Source organism: Schistocerca piceifrons, chromosome 2 (genome assembly GCF_021461385.2).
Source record: "Schistocerca piceifrons isolate TAMUIC-IGC-003096 chromosome 2, iqSchPice1.1, whole genome shotgun sequence".
Taxonomy (NCBI): domain Eukaryota; kingdom Metazoa; phylum Arthropoda; class Insecta; order Orthoptera; family Acrididae; genus Schistocerca; species Schistocerca piceifrons.
The window spans coordinates 204,888,511-204,907,258 of NC_060139.1; positions in this window are offsets into that span (position 1 = coordinate 204,888,511).

Consider the following 18,748-nt stretch of genomic DNA (forward strand, 5'->3'; position numbering starts at 1 on the left):
TCACGAGCAATAAAAAGGGCGGATATGATGTTTATGTTGATCTCTACTCCAATTTTCTGTACAGGTCCCGGAACTCTCGGAACCGAGTTTATGCAAAACTTTTTTTGATGAGTGTAGATGAGTCGGGAATTTGACATTGCTATTGGATTTTTAAAGCACTATAGAATCCTTAAATTGCTTCCAATCTCTACTAGTAGTAGTAGCTGTCATGGATAACTGATACACTAGCTCATCCCGTGCATTCATGCCCCAATGTCCACACGCAGCATTCCTGTCCCTCATACAGCAACAGCGCCAACGCTCAGAGGTAGGAGAAAACTGCCGCAGTCATGGACGAATGTGTATCCCAGAGTGCACAATCCTGGCCATGGAGGGCATCCGGGGATGACTGGAGTGGTAGGAATTCTGATGTATCAATACGTCCAGCGGCAACACTTGGCAGTAATCAATACTGAATTACTCAATTTTCCCTAGAAACTGCATGCAACACGCGTGATCGCAGAGGTAGCTGAACACATACTGGGTAGTAGGTCACTGTTCGGCTATCCAGAGAGTGTGAGGAGGTCCGCCGCCGGGACTTGCCCCCACTGCTGGAGGCAAGAACCTACTAGCTTTTGTACCCACTGCCCGCGAAAGTATTAAGCCGGAAATGTCAATTCATTGCGGTCACCGGCTACCTCCACCACGCACCCGAACAGTCGACAGAGCTGTCGTACGATACCAGCCACATACTGTAATCACAATTAACTATTTCAAATGGAGCCCCAATTCCCACCTTGCGGTTGCAAACTGCTGTGAATCTCACGTCGTAATTTTTGTATCTATATCCTCCTTATGACTGGACACAATTTTCCACATAAAATCTTTCATACCCCTTGTGGTCACTGATGCGCTGAAATCTCAATTTTTCTCTTAAAATCCATACTTCCTTTATGACTGGGCATGTTATTTTCTTTGCACATGTTGGAAAGCAGATCACCGGAACTTTACATCCTAATATATACTTTATAAGCCTGCTCATCACAGCGAATCTACCACATATCCCCTACCGTCAATAATTGAATGCTGGTCACACCAAAAAATATTGATCGAAAGTCCGCGATCGATGGACATGCTCCATGTATTTTTCTTGAGAGTGGCACCAGCATGTCTTAGGACGAGGGACATAATCGTCTTATAAGCGACCAGCTATTAAAAAGCACGAACGTATCGACCATGTTACTGTTACCCTGCATAAAAAGCGGTCTTGGTTCTGCAGGGACACATAAGCATCGCTAATGATATCCGTGTTGAAAACTATACATGTTTTATAAATCGAGGTACTAAATTGCTTCCGAACGAAGTGATCTTCCAAACAATTACCGCAACATTGAATAGAAACGGTGATCTCTGGGGCATCTATTGACAGACCTAAAGTGCGGATGCACTTCACCAGCTCGTAATAAAGTCATCCTAATTATCCAATTTAGAAGGTGATTTGGCTAAGGAACGTGATATTAATCCGATATTTGTGACTCCCTCATGCTGTTGCTAGACATTTACCACGCTAACAAACAGTACTTGTAACACATTCTATCTCGATACCATGTAGACAGTGTAACAGAGGTTTTGCGATACATCCACCTACTATGCATAAAATCCTATTACCAATACACGGCTTTTCCGATCTTTAGTGTTACGCTTTGTGGTAGAAATTCTGTCTGTGATTTGGAATCATGTCTTCCAGTGAACCGCATTCTTGCATTGGATCCTATGGAGATGCCTTTCATGATTACAACCACTGGTGAACCATATTCGTGGCACTCTCATATCTCGAAACGAGTCACCTTTTTCGACCCTGTTTGCTAAGGACCCAATACACTAAAACTCCAATATGGTTGTAGACAATCCCTCTGCATCTGTATCTATTTCTCAGACTCTGCCCTCCCCTCCCTCCCTGCAGCTTTGTCCATGTGATCGTTCCAATTTTAATTGAGAACTGAGCAGAAGTCCGAGAGTACTATATCTACCACCTTCCGCATTCCGTGGAGAAACAGAGTGAGCTGAGTTAATGCAAGAGGAGCGTGTGGAGAAACAGGGTGAGCTGAGTTAATGCAAGAGGAGCGTGTGCGTGCAGCTTTATCCACTCTCGACCAATGTCCCTGTAAGATGGCATGGTGGATCCACATAAGAGCTCTAGCCTGATCCTATCTCGAACCTACTCTATGCCATGTATGTACACACACACACACACACACACACACACACACACACACACACACAGACACACACAAACACACACACACACACACATACAGAAAAATAGTGCGTATGTGCTAGATGTTGACAACTGTACTACATCTACAAGCAATTATAGAATACATGGTCGCATGGTTAGAAGTGACCTAAAATCGATAAAATTACGAAAATTGACGAAAAATACCGATAAATTGTGGAAAAATACGCCAAATTGAGGGTAAATAGTGGGGTAATGAGGGAGCACTTGCATGTCTTCTGCTCTGTGCGAGAAAATTCTTGTACATGGAAGTAACGATGTGACAGCAAGAGGAATATCAGAAAAAGTTATCATGGAAGCAACAGCAACCAGAGAAACAGTCATTTTTCTTGAACAGCGATAAGGCGGCTGGAATAGATTGTTTAACGTGGATGACCATCAAATTTAGAGTGATAACTTTATATATGTAAGATCACAAGTCCAGGTGCGACCTCAAAGTTATCGGTAGCCACCTTATAAATTTTTATAAAGTTTCATCTGCTAAAAAGCGTTGTGTTACACCAGCTGGGGGACTGCAATATACAACTACAGAATGGATCACGTGTTTGACCCTGTGCAAGACTATTTAAGTGTTTTAAAGCCTAACAAACAGTATTTACAATGTTCTTCTCTGTATTCTCTGCCAAACACAGCCATGTGGTGTCAGTTAACAAATACATTACAGAACAATTGCTGCATGGTTTTTAATAACATTCAGCTGTACGTATACTGAGGTAACAGGGATACATGCAGGTTGACTGCTTTCCTGGATAAGAGATCCATCTGCCTCTAAATTAACATGGTTCTGCGTTAGAGGATGATGGAAAGTAGATGGAACGATCGGTCGAGATGGAGCTATAACGAGGTATGATTTAATGGTAGACTGATGCATTCTAGAGAGGGGGAGATGTTGCGTGGGTCATTTATCACGCTTTTAACCATTTTTTTCGGTTGTTCTCTAGGGGTACATGAGTTGTGTGGTATAACTTGCTTTCGACTCTTATACAATTGTGTGTGACTTAGAGTGCTATCTACATGCAATCGTTAGCAGCAAACCTCTCTATACCACACTCAGCAGAGGACTTCCAATGCATATGTGATGAATTGTGTCCATCGATGGAAAACCTATTTCAACAAACTCCTCTAGATGAATGAAGATGTATGCGAAGGACTCAATTTCTCTGCCACATCTGGGCACAAATCGAGTCTTCAGTTTCAAAACTACCGTGATTTTCAGTTAGTGACAGGGGTTTGTGAGGTACTGCAAACGCTGTGAATACATTTGCTTGACAGTTGTCCTCTTTATGAACTTAATGCAGCATGGCGTGTAATTTCACATGTCAAACACCGGCGCTATGTGTTTGTCTGTTTCCTTGATAGATGCATTATCCGTTGCTGACGATCATTTTATAGGACTGATGCGAGAATATTATAATTTCTGAATCATAACTGGGTGTGAACAGTGTGCGCTACACACTTCAGGAAGCTATATTGTGGATGTACCACGAAGAATCTATATTTTTCTTTGGTGTAGAAGGAAATGGTTTTATCATCTTGAAGTCTGCCACAGAGGTGAGTGGGACAGCAAACTTGCTAGACATATGTCAGGTGTTGGACATGTATATCCTGCATTAGAGTATTAAGAGCGTTGCACTCCACATTACTAATAGTTTGGAAAAGATGAGACTTTAACATTACAGTGTGTTTAAGTGTAGAACCTTAAAGCCTTACGAGTGTGTGTATTTATGTACTACAATCATTTCTCTATTGTCACTGACCCCAGATACTAGAGCAATACTTTAGAATCGATAACACAGTTGATTTACGTAAAATACTTCAAACACCATCCATCTGGAGCTTTATAATGCATAAACCACGCATTTCTTCTTAACCACGAGTTACATCACCTCAACACTCTCATGTCTACTACACACCGATAAGGTGTGCTAACCTCCTCGATATGTACACACCTGGAAAGATCTTGTGCACTTGGATGGGTGCTGTAAGTAGGATTCGTGCAGACCAGTTTTCGCTGAACAGCAATTATGGACTCAGCTCGCTCTGTTCCTTCATGAGACATGGAATGTAGCGCGTATAGTACCCTCCTACTTTTGGTCAGTTCCAAGTTAAATCGGCAACAGTGTTGCAGGGAGGGTTCGTCAAAGGCAGTGCGGTGGTATCTTTCAACCTACAACTTTATCATTTGAATGTGAGAATACTCGATGACTCCCATCCACACAGAGGAAGATGGCCAGTCATAACTGTAAATTATGCACTACAATCAAAGCGTTGAAAATTTGTTGATAACCAAACCGCATCGTTGTAGGACTCTGTTTGGTATACTTTGGTGTATGTGTCCGAGCATTAACTGTGAATGGACGTACTGCACAGTTATCTATCCACATATTCAATCTGGTATATGGGTGCTTTAGTGAAGATACAGAAATTGGGAAGCATGCTGGCGTGTCATTGTTTGTTGAAATTACAGAAAAAATGGTAAAATTGCTAAACTTAATCGCATTATCATTACAGTGCATCGTCCCATATGGATGGTGTCTTTTGTGCCCCATCTGTCCACTGGTACACTCTTGATTATCACATAATGACGATGGACACCACTTGTTTCAGATGGAGAGAGTCTTGGTGGGAGTAAGACATTCCAGGGGTGGCCAGCACTGAAACAGTGATCACGTACCTGGTGGCAATATGAGAAAAAAATGGCTCTGAGCACTATGCGACTTAACTTCTGAGGTCATCAGTCGCCTAGAACTTAGAGATAATTAAACCTAACTAACCTAAGGACACCACACAAATCCATGCCCGAGGCAGGATTCGAACCTGCGACCTTAGCGGTCGCTCGGCTCCAGACTGTAGCGCCTAGAACGGCACGTCCACTCCGGCCGGCGGCAATATGAGAAGTGAATGCTCTTGGTCTCCCCAAAATGGAACACCTAGACATCTGCTACCCTGTCACTGTGGAAGATGAGATTAAATGTAGAGGTTAACACCCCCATATGGCGTAAACTCTTCCAGTTTCCATCTGTTACAATGTCCTCCACATTCTTGTCAGTAAGAAACACCGCCTCTGTTTTTTATTTCAACCATTCCGTGTGTTGTCGGAGCAGCATAGTTTACACGTACCTTTCTGTGAGAGCCAATGGATCAAAACTGTTAATATCAGTTTAGTACATGACACAGACTTTGAAGTCATGGTGGAAAAACAAAATCTGTGGCAGTGTACAATGTTGTAGTCAAATATTGCTTGAATGTGTTACAGCAGAAAAGCAATGTATCAAACTGCTTATGAAAGAACAACAGAGGGACTCTGTCTTGTGATTGATAGTCTGTGGTATATGGTTCTCCTACAGTATGGGTGACGAAACTCTACACTGGCCTGTGCAATTGACTTTGATCGCTCTGGCAACCTATTCCAGTGAACCAAAATCTGTATATTTAATAGGGTAACCATATATGCTCGATGTCGTCACAAGGCGGTATTCGTTTTCGGTACATTGGGGAAGCCGTAATATCATCGAGTTCTCTACCAGGTAACGTTAGCAAAGAATGTATAGTTCATAGATTTTCGTTGTTGGATGGTGCAAAATAATGAGGAGAGATATTTGGGTGCCAGAAGTGAATACATCCTAAGTGATGGAGATCTCCTTCATAGTACATGTATGTAGTATGGAAGCACAATGCAGTAGCAAAATCCTCGTCCTTCTTCCAGTTCCCATATGATGTGAAGTCCTCCTAATTTTCCCCATAAGAAACACCACCTTAGATCCTCATACTGTATTTTCTACTGCCTAGTGTTGTAGGAGAAAGGTCCATCTGGTGCTGTCTTTAAACATTCTACGTGGTTTGCGGAGCTACGATAACATGGGTCCCTTTCACCAAGTGGTCAAAACTCGGTTCTGTCGCATTAATTCATCTCACCCAGTTTTTCCACAGAATACAGGTGGCACGCATAGAAATCTTGGACTTCTGCTTGGTCACATGGACAAAGTCGCAGGGACCACGGGGAGAGACTGATGATCAGTTAGAAGTTGGAGAGGGACAGTCTAAAACCACGTTGGAGTTTTACTGCAGCAGACAGGCTCGAAAAAGGTGACTCGTTTCGAGGTATGAGACTGCCATGAATATGATCCACCAGTGGCTACAACCATTAAAAGGCATCTCCATAGTATCCACTGCAAGTATGTGACTGAAAGGAGAGACTTGATTCCAAATGACGGAAAGAATGTCTATCAGCAAGCGTAACACAATAGATCTGAATTACCGGTGTACTGGTCACAGGATTTTTTACATCTCTTGCGACTTCAATCTGGCGTTTCATTTTTTAAATGGTTCCTCACATAGCACACCACCTACAATATATGATTATGGATATTGTTAGCGATAATTATGTGTCCCTGTAGAACCAAGACAGCTTTTTGCGCAGAGTGGCAGAAACATGGTAGTTGCGTTCATGTTTTTAATAGCTGGTCGCTTGCAAGGCGATTATGTCTCTCTTCCTAAGACACGCTGGTGCCACTCGCAAGAAAAACAGATGGAGCATGTCCTTCGATCGTGAATTTTTACTCAATATTATTTGATGTCACCAGCATTCAGTTATTGGCGAAGTGTTATACCTTATACGTGTGATAGATTCGCCGTGATCTGAATCAGAGGCTCAGACGGTTTTGCGACCGTGTTGGCTGCAGATTCCTTGACTTGCGCCATAGGGTGGTGGGGTTTCAGGTTCCGCTGAATAGGTCAGGAGCTCACTACACTCAGCTGGCGGCTACACGGGTAGCAGAGGCTGTGTGGCGTGGACTGGGCGGTTTTTTTTAGGTTAGAAGGCCTCGGGAAAGTACGGGGTGGGCTGCAATCTCAAAGGGTGGATGGCAAACACAGGACGTGCTTGGATCAAGGTACAGTCGGAATTGTAGTTGTAAATTGTTGTAGTTGTGCTGGGAAAGTCCCTGAGCTTCAAGCGCTAATAGAAAGCACAGAAGCTGAAATCTATATAGGTACAGAAAGCTGGCTAAAGCCTGTAATAAGTTCTGCAGAAATTTTTACGAAGTCTCAGACGGTGTTCAGGAAAGATAGATTAGGCAGAATTGGTGGTGGAGTGTTTGTGTCTGTCAGTAGTGGTTTATCTTGTAGTTAAGACGAAGTAGATACTCCGTGCGAATTGGTATGGGTGGAGGTTATACTTAACAGCCGAACTAATGTAATAATTGGCTCCTTCTACCGACCTCCCAGACTCCGATGATATAGTTGCTGAACAGTTCAGAGACAATCTGAGTCTCGTAACAAATAAATACCCCACTCATACGGTTATAGTTGGTGGGGACTTCAACCTTCCCTCGATATGTTGGCAAAAATACTTGTTCAAAACCGGTGGTAGGCAGAAAACATCTTCCGAGATTGTCCTAAATGCTTTCTTCGAAAATTATTTCGAGCAGTTAGTCCACGAACCCACGCGAATTGTAAATGGTTTCGAAAACACACTTGACCTCTTAGCCACAAACAATATAGAGCTGATAGAGAGCATCATGACTGATACAGGGATTAGTGGTCACAAGGTCGTTGTAGCTAGGCTCAATACCGTTTCTTCCAAATCCACCAGAAACAAAAGCAAAATAATTTTATTTAAAAAAGCGGATAAAGTGTCACTAGAAGCCTTCCTAAGAGACAATCTCCATTCCTTCCGAACTGACTACACAAATATAGACGAGATGTGGCTCAAATGCAAAGATATAGTAGCAACAGCAATTGAGAGATTCATACCTGATAAACTGGTAAGAGATAGAACTGATCCCCCATGGTACACAAAACAGGTCCGAACGCTGTTGCAGAGGCAACGGAAAAAGCATGCGAAGTTCAGAAGAACGCGAAATCCCGAAGATTGGCTAAAATTTACAGACGCGCGAAATTTGGCACGGACTTCAATGCGAGATGCCTTTAATAGGTTCCACAAAGAAACAGTGTCTCGAAATTTCGTAGAAAATCCGAAGAAATTCTCGTCGTGTGTAAAGTACACACGCGGCAAGACGCAGTCAATACCTTCGCTGCGCAGTGCCGATGGTACTGTTACCGACGACTGTGCCGCTAAAGCGGCGTTATTGAACGCAGTTTCCCGAAATTCCTTCACCAGGGAAGACGAATGGAATATTCCAGAATTTGAAACACGAACAGCTGCTAGCTTGAGATTCTTAGAAGTAGATACCTTAGGGGTTGCGAAGCAACTCAAATCGCTTGATACGGGCAAGTCTTCAGGTCCAGATTGTATACCGATTAGGTTTCTTTCAGATTACGCTGATACAATAGCTCCCTACTTACAAGGGAACCTCCCCATCGCACCCCCTCAGATTTAGTTATAAGTTGGCACAGTGGACAGGCCTTGAAAAACTGAACACAGATAAATCGAGAAAACAGGAAGAAGTTGTGTGGAACTATGAAAAAATAAGCAAAATATACAAACTGAGTAGCCCATGGGTAAGATAAGCAACATCATGGACACTCTGAGCTCAGTAGCTCCGTGGTCCTGTGGTTAGCGTGAGCAGCTGTGGAATGAGGGGTCCTTGGTTCAAGTCTTCCCTCGAGCGAAAAGTTTACTTTCTTTATTTTCGCAAAGTTATGATCTGTCTGTTCGTTCATTGACGTCTCTGTTCACTGTAATAAATTTAGTGTCTGTGTTTTGCGACCGCACCGCCAAACCGGGCGATTCGTAGACGAAAGGATGTGCCTCTCCAATGGGAACCGAAAACATTTGATCGCAAGGTCATAGGTCAACCGATTCCTCCACAGGAAAACACATCTAATATATTCTATACGACACTGGTGACGGCATGTGCATCACATGACAGGAATATGTTGTCAACCCACCTAACTTGTACACTTGGCGAATGGGTAAAAAGATTCTTCTACCTTGCCCGATTTAGGTTTTCTTGTGTATGTGATAATCACTCCCAAAAAATTGATGAAAACATAAGAGTTTGTCGCATAAACTGCAACAAATGAATGCAATAGTTTCACAGTCGCACAGTTTTCCCTGTGCTCTGTCAAAACATTTGTTTTTAACCTTTTTCAAGTTTTTCCGTGTGTAAACCGTCAAATCCTGCATATGTCCAAGCAAATCTGAACATGTCCTGTAATTTTGGAGAGCGAAGTTGATTATGTGTGAATGCCTGAACTTTGATAATTGACACACGATCACGTAAACAATACCGCTCAGTGTACCTGTGCAGCTTCGCAAAATAATTGTCTGAAAATAAGTAATTAAACTTTTCAATCAAGGGAGGACTTGAACCAAGGACCTCTCGCTCCGCAGCTGCTCACGCTAACCACGAGACCACGGCGCTCCTCAGCTCACAGTGTCCATGATGTTGCTTATCTTACGCATGGACTACTCAGTTTGTATATTTTGCTTATTTTTTCATAGTTCCACACAACTTCTTCCTCTTTTTTCGATTGATCTATGTTCAGTTTTTCAAGGCCTATCCACCGTGTCAACTTATAACTAAAATTGAGGGGGGTGCGATGGGGAGGTTCCCTTGTTAGCAATCATATACAACCTGCTTGCTCACCGATAGATCTGTACCTACGGATTGGAAAATTGCGCAGGTCGCACCAGTGTTTAAGAAGGGTAGTAGGAGTAATCCATCGAACTACAGATTTATATCATTGACGTCGGTTTGCAGTAGGGTTTTGGAGCATATACTGTATTCAAACATTATGAATCACCTCGAAGGGAACGATCTATTGATACGCAATCAGCATGGTTTCAGAAAACATCGTTCTTGTGCAACGCAGCTAGCTCTTCATTCGCTCGATGTAATGGCCGCTATCGACAGGGGATAAGTTGATTCCGTATTTCTAGATTTCCGGAACGCTTTCGACACCGTTTCTCACAAGCGACTTCTAATCAAGTTGCGGGCGTATGGGGTATCGTCTCAGTTGTGCGACTGGATTCGTGATTTCCTGTCAGGAAGGTCGCAGTTCGTAGTAATAGACCGCAAATCATCGAGTAAAACTAAAGTGATATCAAGTGTTCCCCAGCGAAGCGTCTTGGGACCTCTGCTGTTCCTGATCTATATAAATGACCTGGGTGACAATCTGAGCAGTTCCCTTAGGTTGTTCGCAGATGATGCTATAATTTAACGTCTAGTAAGGTCATCCGAAGACCAGTATTAGTTGCAAAGTGATTTAGAAAAGATTGCTGTATGGTGTGGCAGGTGGCAGTTGACGCTAAATAACGAAAAGTGTGAGGTGATCCACATGAGTTTCAAAAGAAATTCGTTGGAATTCGATTACTCGATAAATAGTACAATTCTTAAGGCTGTCAATTCAACTAAGTACCTGCGTGTAAAAATTACGAACAACTTCATTTGGAAAGACCACACAGATAATATTGTGGGGAAGTCGAGCCAAAGGTTGCGTTTCATTGGCATGACACTTAGAAGATGCAACAAGTCCACTAAAGAGACAGCTTACACTACACTCGTTCGTCCTCTGTTAGAATATTGCTGCGCGGTGTGGGATCCTCACCTGGTGGGATTGACGGAGGACATCGAAAGGGTGCAAAAAAGGGCAGCTCGTTTTGTATTATCACGTAATAGGGGAGAGAGTGTAGCAGGTATGATACGCGAGTTGGGATGGAAGTCATTAAAGCAAAGACGTTTTTCGTCGCGGCGAGATCTATTTACGAAATTTCAGTCACCAACTTTCTCTTCCAAATGCGAAAATATTTTGTTGAGCCCAACCTACATAGGTAGGAACGATCATCAAAATAAAATAAGAGAAATCAGAGCTCGAACAGAAAGGTTTAGGTGTTCGTTTTTCCCGCGCGCTGTTCGGGAGTGGAGTGGTACGGAGATAGTATGATTGTGGTTCGATGAACCCTCTACCAAGCACTTAAATGTGAATTGCAGAGTAGTCATATAGATGTAGATGTAGATCATCAGGCTTATAAAGTATGTGTTAGGATGTAAAGTTACTTTGGTCTTTATTCCAATACTTTGGTCTTTATTCCAACATATGCAAAGAGTATGACATGTCTAGTCATAAGAGACATATGGATTTGACGTTAAAAATTGAGATTTCAATGTATCATTCACCATAAGGGGATGAAAGCTTTTCTGAGGAAAATTGTGTCCAGTCATAAGGAGGATGTAGATACAGAAATTTCAATGTGAGGTTTGTCGCAGAGCCACAGCCGTCAGGAGGAGGTATTTCCTATACTTTACTCAGTATCAAATGTCACGAGATTGGGGCTGCAGTTGTAATAGTTAATTTTAATTACAGTGATAAATATGAGGCTGGTTTCGTAGGACAGCTCTGCCGACTGTTCGGTGTGTGGCGGAGGTAGTCGGTCACCTTAACGCTTTCGCGGGCGGTGGGTACAAAAAAAAAGTTCTTATCGATCAGCTAGCAGGTTCTTGCCCACAGCAGTGGGGACAAGTCCCGGCGGCGGCCCTGGCCACAATCTCTGGATAACTGAATAGCGAACTACTACTATGTGTTTAGCTATCTCTACGATCACGTGTGTTGCATATTTGCATGGAAAGTTTAGCGATTCAGTATTGATCATTGCCATGTGTTGGCGCTGGACGTATTCATAACATCCGAATTCCTACCACTCCAGTCACCCCCGGACGTCCTCCATGTCTAGGATGGTGCACTCTGGGAGACACACGCGTCCACGACTGCAGCTGCGGCCACGGTGGCAGTTTTCTCCGATCTCTGAGCATTGGCGCTGGCGATGTACAAAGGGACTGCCATGTTGTGTGTGGACATTAGGGCACGAGGGCGCAGGATGTGCGAGTGTTTCAGTAATCTGTGACATCTATCCATGACAGCTTCTACTACTACTGCGGATTGGATTGTGGTTTAAGTGTGTGGTGTTTAGAGCTTCTCGACACATGGCACTGGACTCTGTCCTGCCATAGTACGAGGGGCCTTTGTAAAGTCCGTGCAAAAATGAAAACTGGGTACGTGTTTGGGGTAAACCTTTTTTATCTTTCGACATAGCCTCCTTTTAGACTTATACACCTCGTCCACGCTGTTATAATTTGTTGATCCCTTCCGGGTAATAGGAATCGTTCAAGTCTGCAAAATAGCTATTAGTTGCAGTAATCACCTCCTCGTTTGAATACAATCTTTGTCCTGCCAGCCATTTCTTCAAATTGGGGAACAAATAGCAGTCCGAGGGAGCCAAGTCTGGAGAATAGGGGGATTTGAAACGAGTTGGAATCCTACTTCCATTAATGTTGCGACCACAACTGCTGAGGTGTGTGCTGATGCTTTGTCGTGATGGAAAAGGACTTTTTTGCTATCCAATCCCCGGCGTTTTTCTTGCAGCTTGGTTTTCAAACGGTCCAATAACGATGAATAATATGCGCCTGTAATAGTTTTACCCTTTTCCAGATAGTCGATGAGGATAATCCCTTGCAAATTCCAAAAGACAGTCGCCATAACCTTCCTGGCCGAAAGAATCGTCTTCGCATTTTTTGGTGCAGATGCTCCCTTGGTAACCCAGTGTTTAGATTTCTGTTTTGTCTCAGGAGTATAGTAACGTATCCATGTTTCATCCACAGTGACGAAACGACTCTTAAAGTCCTGCGGATTCTTCCTGAACAGCTGCAAACCATCCTTTCAACACTTCACACGATTCCTTTTTTGGTCAAGCGTGAGCAATCGCGGAACCCATCTTGCGGATAGCTTTCTCATGTCCTAATGTTTACGCGAAATATTATGTACCCGTTCAATCGAGATGCCCACAGCACTAGCAATCTCACGCACCTTAACTCTTCTGTCATCCATCACCATATCAAGGATTTTATCAACGATTTATGGAGTCGTAACCTCCACAGGGCGTCCAGAACGTTCAGCATCACTTGTGCCCAAATGGCCACTCTGAAAACTTTGAAACCAGTTATAAACTGTTCTAATCGAAGGTGCAGAGTGGCCGTATTGTTTATCAAGCTTCTCTTTAGTCTCCTGAGGCGTTTTGCCTTTCATAAAGTAAGGTTTAATCACCACACGAAATTCTTTTTCGTCCATTTTTTGACAATCACTCGACTTCCTTGATTCACACGAATGACAAACACAAAGAAATAGACCAATATGGCTGAAACTTGGTGTGCGTTCTTTCCAAAGTTGCTACTAACTAAACATGACCTCGATACGCGCCGGTGGTGCCATCTCTCGGACTTTGCACGGAATTTTCAAACACCCCTCGTACTTGTGGTTGTATCTATCCTATCATGCAGTAGGCCCTTCCTCATCCTTCTGAATTTAGCGGAGAGAAGCAATTTAGGCATTCTATGATGCTTTAAAAACTCAATAACAATGTCAAACTCCTGGGTGACCAATTTATTCTTTCCAATAGTGGTATTGCAATCATGCATCTCTCCAGCTTCTTCTGTAAATTGTTTAAAGACATGGTATGCAGTTGACCTGAAATTTGAGATACTCAGCTACGTCTAATATAACGGACTTCCTAATAAAATTCCAGGATGACAGCTACGGAACTATATGAAATAAAATCTTCATACCTTCTGTATAGTTTGCTTTAGGACATTCTAACTGCATGGTTGGCCGTAGGGCATGATGGGAATTAGTACATATAGTACGGTTTGGTCTAGCGACGAAACTCACTTTCATTTGTATGTCTACATCTACTTCTAAATGGTTACTCTGTAATTCGCACTGAAGTGCCTGGTAGAGGCTTCAACCAACCATTTTCATACTACATCTCTACCATTCCACTCTCGAATGGAGCGTTGGAAAAAGGAACACCTAAATCTTTCCTCCTAAATTTTTCCGTCCGAGCTCTGATTTCTCTTATTTTATTATGATGATCATTTCTCCTTACGTAGGTGGGTCTAACAAAATATTTTCGCATTCAGAAGAGAAAGTTGGTGATTGAAATTTTGTAAATAGATGTCGCCGCAAAGAAAGCCGCCTTTGTTTCAGTGACTGCCTCCCCAACTCGCGTATCGTATCAGTGACACTCTTCACCCCTATTACGCGATAACACGAAACGAACTGCCCTTCTTTGCACTTTTTCGATGTCCTCCGTCAATCCTACCTGGTAAGAGCAATATTCCGCGCAGCAATATTCCAGCAGAGGACGGACAAGTGTAATGTAGGCTGTCTCTTTAGTGGGTTTGTCGCATCTTCTAAGTGTTCTGCCAACAAACCGCAGTCTTTGTTTCGCCTTCCTCACAATATTATCTATGTGATCTTTCCAATTTAAGTTACTCGTAATTGTAATTCTTAATTATTTAGTCGAATTGACAGCCCTTAGATTTGTGCGATTTATCGTATACCCAAAATTTATCGGATTTCTTTTAGTACGCATGTGGAAGACCTCGCACTTTTCTTTGTTTAGTGCCAATTGCCACTTTTCGCACCGTACAGAAATTCTCTCTATATCATTTTATAATTTGAATTGATCGTCTGATGATTTTACTAGACGGTAAATTACAGCGTCATCTGCAAACAATCTAAGGGGGCTGCTCAGATTATCACCTAGATCATTTATGTAAATCAGAAACAGTAGAGGGTATATGACACTACCTTGCGGAACGCCAGATATCACTTCTGTCCTACTCGGTGATTTAACGTCTGTCACTAAGAACTGTGACCTCTCTGAGAGGAAATCACGAATTCTGTCACACAACTGAGACGATAGTCCACATGCACGCAGTTTTATTAATAGTCGCCTGTGAGGAACGGTATCAAAACCCTTCTGGAAATCTAGGAATGTGGAATTCATCTGAGATCTCTTGTCGACAACACTCATTACTTCATGGGAATAAGGAGCTAGCTGTGTTGCACAAGAACGATATTTTCTGAATCCGTGTTGGTTGTGTATCAGTAAGTCATTTTCTTCAAGGTGATTCATAATGTTCGAGTACAGTGTATGCGCCAAAATCCTACTGCAAATTGAGGTCAGTAATGTGGGTCTGTAATTCAATGGGTTACTCCTATTTCCTTTCTTGAATATTGGTGCGACCTGTGCTACCTTCCAGTCTTTAGGAATAGACCTTTCGTCAAGTGAGCGGTTGTATATGATTGCTAAGAAAGGCACTATTGTGTCTGCATACTCTGAAAGGAACCTGACTGGTATACCATCTGGACCGGAAGACTTGCCTTTCTTAAGTGATTTGAGTTGTTTCGCAACACCTATCTACTTTTATGTCACTCAAGCTAACAGCTGTTCTCGTTGAAAATTCTGGAATATTTACTTCGTCTTCTTTCGTGAAGGACTTACAGAAAACTGTATTCAATAACTCCGCTTTAGTGGCATCATCATCGGTAACATTTCCATCGCTTCGCGCAGTGACGGTATTGACTGTTTTTTGCCACTGGTGTACTTTACATAAAACCAGAATCTTTTTAGTACTTTCAACATAGCAGCCCAGTCAGCAATCGTGATAATCTAATATATAAGAAACTATAATCCCCGATTGCGGTAATGAAACCAACGTTTACCAAGGTTTCAGCCCAAGTAACTGAGCCTTCCTCAGAAGATAAACCTGATTCTATAAAATGTCTACGAGGGCATGGTCTAGAAATAAAACTAAAACAGCCAGAATCTCTTTGGGTTTTCTACCATATTTTGAGACAAGGTTTCATTGTGGAAACCAATGAAAAGCTTCTTGCGTTGACGTCCGCACGAAATTTCGATCTTCCATGAAACTTAGCCAATCTTAGGGATTTTGTGTTCTTCTGAATTTGGCATGCTTTTTTCGTTGCTTCTGCAACAGTGTTCTGACGTGTTTTGTGTACCATGGTGGATCAGTCCCGTCTCTTATTAACTTATGCAGTATGAATCTTGTTGTGGACTATCAAGGCAGCCAATCCACTGTGACGGGTAGCCGAAAGGCACGCTTTTAAGCTCACGCAGGCTGGCGTGAGGTGGAACAGTTGAAGGAGTTATACTAGCAAGAAAAGTACGTATCTGCTGGAATACTTAACTTTAATCCATAATTGGTGAACATCGGTCTGACGGTACATGCATCACAAGATAAATAGCAATTGATAATGGCGCCTTGCTAGGTCGTAGCAAATGACGTAGCTGAAGGCTATGCTAACTATCGTCTCGGCAAATGAGAGCGTAATTTGTCAGTGAACCATTGCTAGCAAAGTCGGCTGTACAACTGGGGCGAGTGCTAGGTTGTCTCTCTAGACCTGCCGTGTGGCGGCGCTCGGTCTGCAATCACTGACAGTGGCGACACGCGGGTCCGACGTATACTAACGGACCGCGGCCGATTTAAAGGCTACCACCTAGCAAGTGTGGTGTCTGGCGGTGACACCACAAATCTATCTACTGCTGTCGATACTGTATCTTTGAATTTGAGCCACATCTGGTCTACACTTACATGATTAGCTTGGAAGGAATGGAGACTCTCTCTTAGGAAGGTATCAAGCGAATTTTTATCTGCTGTTTTAAATTGATATATTTTGCGTTTATTTTTGGTGGTTTTGGTTGATATGGTTTTGAGCCTCGCTACAATGACCTTGTGTTCACTAATTCCTGTATCCGTCATGACACTCTCTATTAGATCAGGATTATTTGTGGCTAAGAGGTCAAGTGTGTATTCGCAACCATTTGCAATTCGTGTGGGCTCGTGAACTAATTGTTCGTCAATAAGGTAAGATGGGTTCGTCAATAAGCAAAATTGGCGCATTTTGGGGACTAAGAATGCGCATTTCGCGATCGAGAAGTTTCTTCACCCTGAACGAGTGGTTGCGTGCTATGCTATGTCCAGTCACAGAATAATCGGTGCGATATTCCTTGATGGCACGGTGACTACCGAACGGTACGTGAAGGTTTTGGAAGATGATTTCATCCCCATTATCCAAAATGACCCTGATTTCGACGAGAGGTGGTTCATGCAAGGGGCTATATTAAAGACAAGGTGTACAGCAACAACGCCGAAACCACTGATGAGTCGAAACTAGCCACTCAGGTGGTCATCAACAGCATAAATGTTCAGACACTTCAGTGGGTCATGCAGAATTTCGCTATTCATCTACGCCACATCATCACCAATGATGGCAGGCATATCGAACGTGTCGTAACCTAAATCCAAATATCTGTAGTGGCATTGAAATGTTGAATGTAGTGTGGGTGCACGCCGTAGTTTGTAACTAATTTACATTTTTTTCGTATAGTTCAAGAATTGTCACTCTGTATCTAACTGTGACGGTATCCACCAATAGGAGGTAAGGGAAAAAGAATCGAGAAGGGGGAAGAGTAGGGTTGGGAAACCAGGCAGTTGCAGGATTGAATCCCGCCAAATATACCAGTGCTAGCGTCCACCAATAGGTTGCAAGGAAAAACTGGCTCCACATAAAAGGTATAGATTTAATTAAATAGTCAATCAATCTGATAGTGAGGGAATATTTCCAAGATTTCTGTTCATCCATAGGGGACATCAGCTGGTTAATTAATTGTCAGTATCAATAAGTACTCCAACAGCTGTGCAAGTAAGGTGTTATTTTATCTTATTTTGATGGCAACCAGTTTTGGCATTTTGAGAGCTGCATAAGGGCCCGAAGATGACATAGTGGAGTGCCAAAACTAGTTGCCGTCAAAATAAAATAAAATAAACTCTTAGTTGTACTGCAGTTGGAGAATATCACTGATATTGACAATTATTTCCAAGATGACCACAGCTTGGGGTTTACCAGGTATCCACTACTTTGTTCAAGACAGAGTAGGATTAGTGTGGCACGCAACAGACACTACATACTTCTTCTTGAATGTCTTTGTTCCATCTGCTACAGGTTTCCATAGCAGTGGAAATGTGAGAACAAAGGGATGTTCTGACTACCAACGGCAGGTCTGTATGAGTGGTGAGGTGGGCAGAGGATGGTGATGGAAGGGAGGAGGGTTGGTGTGAAACCTGGTTGGTAGGTACTCAGAGAGCGCACAGGACAAGGTTTCAATTGTGGATGGGGCTGTAAACAGCTACTGTGAATTGCACAATCAAACACAATTTTATGTTTCTAATAACCACTTATTTACATATTGATTTAAAAGATCACAATTAGACAATACGGCTGAAAGCCTAGTTAAAGAAAACTTGAGATGCTTTCTGGGCTGAAGGCCCAAAACAAGAACGACTGAAGGCCTGGCTTGGAAATCAAAAGCAATTAAAAATAGAAGGTAAAAATTAAAAAGAACATGCAACTGAAAAAAATTAGCGGCTGAAGGCCTACACTTCACGTCTGAAGGACAACTATAATTAAAACACATCAATAAACAATTTTTTTTCTAATCAAGAAATTTCTTTTTAAACTTACTATAGAATGGCCGAAAGCCTAATTAACGAAATATTAACTTATTGCATGGCTGAAGGCCACAAACAAATTTGAAACTACAGCTGAAGGCCTGAACAACAATTCAGACAAACAATTTAAAATAAACCTCTTTCTTCTTATAAAAATGTTTCTTTTAAAGAATGTATACGGCTGAAGGCCTTATTAAAA